Source organism: Ambystoma mexicanum, chromosome 3q (assembly GCF_040938575.1).
Source record: "Ambystoma mexicanum isolate Mex_15411 chromosome 3q, UKY_AmexF1_1, whole genome shotgun sequence".
In the NCBI taxonomy this organism is placed as follows: Eukaryota; Metazoa; Chordata; class Amphibia; order Caudata; family Ambystomatidae; genus Ambystoma; species Ambystoma mexicanum.
The window spans coordinates 1,022,903,036-1,022,911,115 of NC_090926.1; positions in this window are offsets into that span (position 1 = coordinate 1,022,903,036).

Consider the following 8,080-nt stretch of genomic DNA (forward strand, 5'->3'; position numbering starts at 1 on the left):
GTATTCATCTTTCGATGGAAGTGGTTCAAGTCTTCGCCAGTTGCAGGACTTGTGGAGTTAAAGAGTGACTTTTTTCAGAGCGAGTAAAAGAGAGGAGGAGCTCAGGGACAGGATGTGGTCATAAACTGAGCTAGGAATGAGATGGACTACAGAGACTATGGGGATTGTAGTTCAGAGAAAGAAAAAGCCTGTTGGGACATTTTCCAGTGTTGTTGTTGGTTTTGTTAGTTTGTTGAAACTGCTGAGGAGTAGTAAATAAAGAAGTTGAAGCATAATGCTCGCCTCCTATTCTTTAATAGAATTAATACTCCCTGCGCAGTTAGCAAGGGTAATCTTCATTCTCTGGCCAGACAAATCAAAGTTACGGCTTCCACCACAGCCTACACCTGTAAGCTCATCAATGCTTGCAGACCTTTTCTAAACACTGACAACTGTCTCACCTTAGCCAGGACACTAGTACTAACAAAACTAGACTATTGCAATGCCCTATACCTGGGTACTAACCAGCACAACCTAAAAAGACTACAAACTTTCCAAAACAATGCGCTCAGAGCAGCAAATAACTACCCTAGAACACTCCATATCTCTGAGCTTAGACAAAGCACACGTTGGCTCTCAATAAAGAATCAAATATAAGAGCCTCTCACTTACCTATAAATGTCTAAACAATCAAGCACCTCGATATCTGTGTGACAAATTCAAACTCCACACTTTGGACAGACTGACTGGATCCTCTCATTCCAACACCCTAATCGTACCTCGATTTAAACTCCAAAAAACAAGTGGAAGAAGCTTCCCAGTACTGGCAGCTAATAATTGGAACACCCTACCCACCAGTATCAGATTGGAACCTTCCCAACAACAAATTCTGAATGAGCCTCAAACTAACTGACCACTCTTCACTAAAGTTGGAGTGAGTGCTCTATGTATATACAGCCAGCTACTACCTATGTGTAACTACTTATGTCTACTTCTGTATAATATGCCCTGCTGTATCTTGCCTCTTTATATCTGTACATGAATGTCTATGTAACTGCTGAACTGCATACTTGTAAATATTGTACTATATAACAGTATCACTCATGTAAATACTTGTCTATATAGCTGTATCACTCATGTAACAATTACTGCTATCCTATTATGTATTCTTGCATCCTGAAGAAATGTGCCCAGATGCCCACTGGCTTGGGGCACTGTATAAATAAAATACAATACAATATAATCCAGCACATATGTTTCCTGTAACATCACAATCTTGGGACAGTGACGGTCCAGGTATGGCCCCGGATGTCCCAGGTGATCATCTATTTACTATCAAATAGACAGTGATCCAAACAGTCTCATCGTTCATATTATGTCCCTGTCCCACCTCTCAGCCAATGTGCAGCATGTCCGCCAACTTTTATAATTAAGCCCCCGTAACTCCCTCCCCCTCTCATCTCCACTTTCAACCCCGGCTTCCCACCTCCCTGCAACAACCCAACTGCCCATCATCAGCCATCCCCATTCCCCGTCATCACCATCTCCCCCAACTTGATGATTTATCCCGTACACTCGAGTGGAGCCCTTCTAGGTAACACTGTGAAGAAAAGCGATGCCTCCAGTGCGGCTCCGAGTCCCTGCAATAATAAACCAAAAGTCTTGCGTGCCATCAGATTGTACCAACACAGGCCAGGATTTATGGGCCTGAACCTGACCTTTATATTCTGTGTTCAGTAGCAGGTGCCTTGCCTCCCGACTGAGCCCACTAGAGTTCAGTGCTCAGATGATCCGGTGGAAATAGCGGGCCGAAGGTTACAGTGTAAAAGATGGGACCCTATAGTAATTCCTGTAGGTACCGGCCAAGCAGTCTCACGTTAAACACATGGCCAGGTGCTTCGACTTCCATCTATGCGTGCTATGCGCCTTGTTGTTGTTTCCTAGTACACACCATTGGTGTGCCCGTTCAGTTCCCTAAATAGATGTGAGCACACTCAGCAACTGGATTATGGCCTTGGTTATTATTCCTGCGCTCCCTCGATGGAAGTGGGATCGATGCCTCAACATATGCAGTGGCCTCCGCCGGAGTCTCAAAGAAGTGTGCGCAGACTCTGTGTTGGATTCGTAGTTTAGCAGGAAACATGAGGGCATACGAGATTTGGCGGGCACGCAGCATTCTCTTAACCAGATAATATGATCTACTTAGGGCCTGAACCCCAGCAGCGATATCAGGGTAGATGTGTATGTTGTTAGCTTCGAATCATAGTGTCCCCTGCTCTCTGGACAGTTTCAGGACAAGATCCCTGTCTTGGTAATTAAGTAGCTCTCCGATGGTGGTGTGAGGCGGGGCTCCCGGCCTAGTCACCGGGGCTACGGCGCGGTGGGCACATTCTACGAGGAAGTGTCCAAAAACATTGCCGTCACAAACATAGTCTGCAGCAGACCCTCAACCAATGGTTTCATAGGCCCCTTATTTGCTGCCTCAGCCACACCAAGAATGCGCACATTGTTACGCCAGGATCGCAACTCCAAGACATTGCATTTTACACAGATTGTGGCCAATTCAGATTTTAAGTCTGCAATAGTGCGGTCGTGCTGACCGACCTTGTCTTCAACTTCCCCGATCCTGGTTTCGGCTTCATTGATACGGCCACTGTCTTTGACCATCTTAGATTTAAGTGAGCTGATGGTTGCCACTATGTCATCCCGTTTGGCGTTAACAGACATGAAGCCATTCTGCATTTCTGTCATCAATTGATCATCCCAGGTTTCACCTGGCATCGCGCTTTGGCCGCTGTCGTGCTCCGGAGTATCTGCACTAGAGGTCCTTGCAGGGGTATTATTAAAAGTGTCCATGGGACCTGCTTTTTGCCAGCCCACTTCATCATGTAGCTTTCCTGCCTCAAAGTTCGGTGCGTTACTTTTATACTGCTCCTAGTCCTCGGGCTGCACTTACCCCCTGATCTCTATAGCCGTTGTGGCCAGGCCAGTAATGCGGTACACCACCTTCCTTTCTGACCTCTACCAGACTTTATAGGCTTCTCAGGGAACGTTGTCAACCAGAGATCCAGTCGGCTTCAATCTGGATCTGCCACCTTGGAGTGTGTCTGTGGTTCAATAAATCTTGAGGATCCAGATCTCAGAGTGCCCCTAACCAGCACACCTACTCCAGTGTTGAAGTTGCTAACTGGTAGGTCTAATTGACCGAGCCCCTTAAAGATTCTAGTGAGGCCCCGGCAGGTCAGCCCAGCCTCTCAGTGCTGGAACTGCACTCCCAGTGACAATGGGTTGCTGTATTTATTTTTGACTTTTAGTGGGGGTCGGTGGGGCACAACGCTGCAAATCTCCCATTTAGGGCAGTATCACACTGACCTCCCTAAGTAAAATGCCGCAGGTCAGCCAGCAGCATCCTGCAGCAGTCGTCTTAGTCAACACATAGCAATCACTGTTAGTCCGCTGAACCGCCAGTCAGTGTCCCCAATGGGCAGGCCCAATCCAATCCGGAATCAGCTGCAACTTGTGCTACAGGACTCTGAGCACAATGCTCCGGTCACCGGCCGACAATATACCAATGGAGGGAAAGAGGTAGCACACTGCCAACGTCTCCTTGTGGCCCCCACCAGAGCTGGGGCCCGCTGCGGGCTCACGCGCCGCTGGATGGGGAAGCTGGCTCGTTCGCTGACTGGCTCCCTTTGCCGGCACATGCTCACGTCTGCACACCTCTTGGCTCCCTACGGATTCAGGAGTTGTTAACGCAGCAATTGCTTTTCAAGAGGACGGCTCTCCCGCTCCCAAAAAACTCAGACCTCAGCCACCTCAGGCCAACGCAGCTGCAGACACGGGTCCCGCAGCCAGCTTCAGTGAGGTTGCAGCCCCGCAGAAAACTTCCGAGGCTCGTTCCTCCCTCTTCCCTCAGTGGATCAAGGCGACATTGGGTCATGATGTTCTCCTCACCCTCTGGGACCAGTACACTGCTGCAACCTTTTGGGAGCCCATCTTGAGAGGAGATGAGGACTTAAACTCCCCCCTCAGAGGACGAGTGAAGTGGAGAGTGGAAGATACAAGACCTGGGGAATAAACAACGTGGAAACTTCTCTCTGTCATTTTACTCCAACTCTACTGAGGACGAACAAGAGGGGGATTTGAGTACCTCCTATGCCTCAACCTCTTTTCCGGCTTCAAGGCGTAGCTCTTATTGTCCTTCAACACATCAAACAACAACAAATGATTGTCAAGCGTTAGCCGCATTGGCTTCGATAAACCAGGTTATTTCTTCTATGGCTGGGCTGTACGAAGAGATCAAAGCTGAAGTGTGCTCCCACTCTGCAACTCTGATCTTCATTCTCAAGAATCTAGACTTTGTGGCAGCGAAGATCACACCTCATGCTCAGCCATCTCAGTTGCCTTCGAGTCCCCCACTGGTTAGCTCAGACTTATCACAAGCTGTGGCAATTATTGAAACAGAAATTGAGTCTGGTGATGATGAGACACATGAATTTGAAGTCCATATGGTCAGTTCTAGAGATTTGGAGGGCCATTGCTGCCCAAATGTCACAAGGCACTTGAACTCAGGTCCTTCTACACAGCTCTTTCCAATAATGAAATCCATCTCAACTCAGTTCAATGGAACCCTCAATGTCGGAACATCACCGATCACGGCCACATTATGGGAGCGATTTCCCACAGGACCGGGACGAAGTACAAACAAAATGCCTCTATTAGGAGTGCATAATCAGATGGATGATGAAGTCACTGTATGGATTAGCTGTAATCGAATGGGCCATATCCACGCTGACCCTCTGTGATGCTTGAGCTAAAACATGGTGCTGGTGCGCAGTGCACTCTGGGGGCACTCAGAGCCATAATGGATATTTATTCCATGCCCCAGTGAAAACTGCACTTGCTTTGCTGAAAAAACATGTTTTCAACGTTATTCATTGCTGAGTCTGGTATGCAGGCCTCAGCCAAGAACCCTGCGCTGGGATCCACAAGTGCCGGCTGGTACCAGATAAAAAGGTTTGCTATGGTTTGCTATGCTTGCGCCAAGTCCCAGGATGAGTTATGGAATTGTTTTCTGTGGTGCTTTAGGAGAGGGAAGCGCTTTGCTCCTTGGGGTTACTGTCGGTTGGCCCGGCCGGCAGCCAATGATAACTCATCAATGCGCAAGCGCTAATGCCAGAAGGTTCGAGAAATTGCCACCCCTTTTGAGGAGGGCATATATGCGGAGCTCTGGAAAGGTCAGGCGGAAAAAAGCACAAATACCTCAGTCGGAGGGGGGACGCCTTGTTCCGACATACCTGTGGGCTGTTGTGCTCTTGGCCTGGCTGTTACCGGGGTCTTCCAGCCACTTCTGGCGAGATGAGGGATTCAGTTACGCCCATGGTGATGTATTCTTTCTAACTTTACTATCCTTTCTGTGATTTATTTCTGTGTTATCGCTTATTGCTTATGTATGTTTAACTATGAATAAATAGCCATATAAGTGCTCATTATCAAATAACTGCGTGTGTGGGTGTGAGTTATTATTCCATCTACCTGCGTTCAAAGTATTTGCTCTGCTCTGCAAATGTACTGGTGATAAATAACTGTCTGTGCACTCTTGGCGAGCAATACATTTTTGTCGACGAGAATGGGATATTTGTGATGAATTGCTCCAAATATTAAAGAATCTGTTTGAACGCAGATAGGCTTTGCTTACATTGCAAGTGAAAGTTGGTTTTCATTTGGCAGGGAGTGTCAGACTGTATTAATCTGTTTTTTTCTTTTTGTGTGTGCGTGCTTGCGCGAGTGACTGCAGAGTGGAGGGAAAAAAAAACAGGTTTTGCAAATTACTGTAATGATGAATAGTTTGTTCAGGAAAAAGGGGGTTCCCGCTGGCAGTGAATGTCCCGATGTGATGATTCCAGGGTGGGCTAAAAGCCCATATGATAAGCTGGCCCTTGTGTGGGCGTGTGGAGCTGGACTGAGTGAAACATGGGAGGATGGTTTGGGAGAAGCTGCTCCGTCAGAAGTAATGTTTTGTTTACAACAGATTTCAGTAGAGAGAGGAAACGAATGCAGCGCGTTAGGCAGGCGGGGGTGGGTTCTCTTGCATGCCTACAGGAAAATACATCAAAAAAATGTAGAAATGAAAGAGCATATTTTGCAATTAGAAAAAGAGTTGGCTGCCAAGCAGCAGATAGCGTTGATGCAGGAAATTCAGATGAAACTAAAGACAAGGGTGATAAGTATCAGGCTGTGGCAGAGAGGGCAGCAGTCAGAGTAGCCCGGTAAAAGTATAGAAAAAGACGAGGGGGGGTCAACCAAAGGAAAGTGGCAGCTGTAATCGCTACCGCAGGTGTGGATTGGGACCCTGATAAGTGGGATGGAGATATAGTTTACTCAACAAGCCCAGAGAGTAGCTCGGCAAATGAGTCAGATTCTAAAGCAGAACTTAATCAAAAGAGTGGCAGCTAAGCCAGTTAGAAGACGGCATGCCGGACCCCACCTGCAGAATCCTGCAGGCGGGTTGTGGATTTAACCACGCTGGAAGATTACACCCAGCAGGAGGTTGGGGAAATCATTACTCGTTTGAGGCAAAAGTCAGGGGAACCTCTACTGACATGGATGGTGAGATTGCTAGATGGGGGCGCTGCAGGGTTGTTGGTAGATTCCACAGACTCACCGCGCTTTTTGTCTTTGTCAACTGACACCAGTGTATAGGAGGTCTTAAGAGCAGGGCCGCCCCCTGAGGAGGATGGGCAAGCTTCACAGGTGTCTTTGTTGCACCTAGCAGCCCAGGCATGTAACCGCAAGTATCCTATTACCACAGATTGGCCCAGTGAGGAAAAGAAGTGGTACACTTTGAAAGAAGCGATTCAAAATGTCAGAGAGCATGCTATGAGGGAGGCAATTCATGTAGATGCACCAGGACACATGGGGGCCGTACCGCTCTCAGCTTCAACCAGGAATATGTTGATCAGAACTGCTCCGCCCGCATACAAAAGTGTCATTATGACTTTGCTCGTAGGTATGACGGGTAAACCCACTGATGAAGTAGTGAATGCCATCCGGCAACTGGATGACTTAGGGGAGTGGGACAAGAGTGATGACAAGCCACTGGAGAGAGAGGGGCGTAGTGAGAGAAGAACTGAAGGCAGGAGGCAAGATAGTAGAGACACCTGAGTGTCCAGAAAAGACATGTTTTTGGCCTTGCTAAAAGATGGTGTGCCACGAGAACAGATTGATGGCATTGAAACCAGGGTAATGTATGAACTATACAAAAAGAGAGGGCTTGCAGCCAAAGAGCGCTATAAACAAGTCAAGAAACAGGTGGTGACTAAGCCACAGGGGGACACCTAACCTTCTGCCCCTCCTGAGGAAGAACAGGAAGAAGGTTCTATGGGGATTCCTTCCCCGTACCAGCCAACATATGCTGATTTAAGGAAGGTGGTGAGTGCAATGTTAGAGGCAGGGTCAGGTTGCACTCATTCAAAAGTTGACTAGGGTTACGGCCAAGCTCTGGCAGCGTCCGCTCGCATAAAGGTTGATAGGCGACCCCATGTTAATGTTAAGATTTTTTGGGGGCCAGGAAATACGCAAGGTGTGCGAGCATTGATAGAAATCGGGGCGGAAGCCTCTCTGATTCATGGAAATCCAACACGATTCAAAGGCAGACACTTTACCATTACAGGGCAAGGAGGGAAAGAGACCCCCGCAATACAAACAGAAGTGGATATGAAAATAGGCCATTTGACTAAGCAGAAATACCAAGTGTTGATTGTCCCGATACCCGAGTACATAATTGGCTTTGCCATTCTAGAAGGATTGACTTTGGGACTTGGAGGTAAAACGTATAATTTTGGGGTGAGTGCATTGACCTGCACACCCATTACCGTAGGCAAATTGAAGATGCCCCCAGTGCAGGTGCCTGTGGCGACCAAGCGGGTAGCGATGAAACAATACTGCATTCCCGGGAGGGGCACAAGGACATTTCAGACACCATCAAAGAGTATGTAGAGGCGGGTGTGTTACGCCCTATTACTATTGCGTGGAACAACCCACTCTGGCCTGTCAAAAAAGGGGACGGGTCTTGGAGGATGACAGTGGATTACCGCGAGTT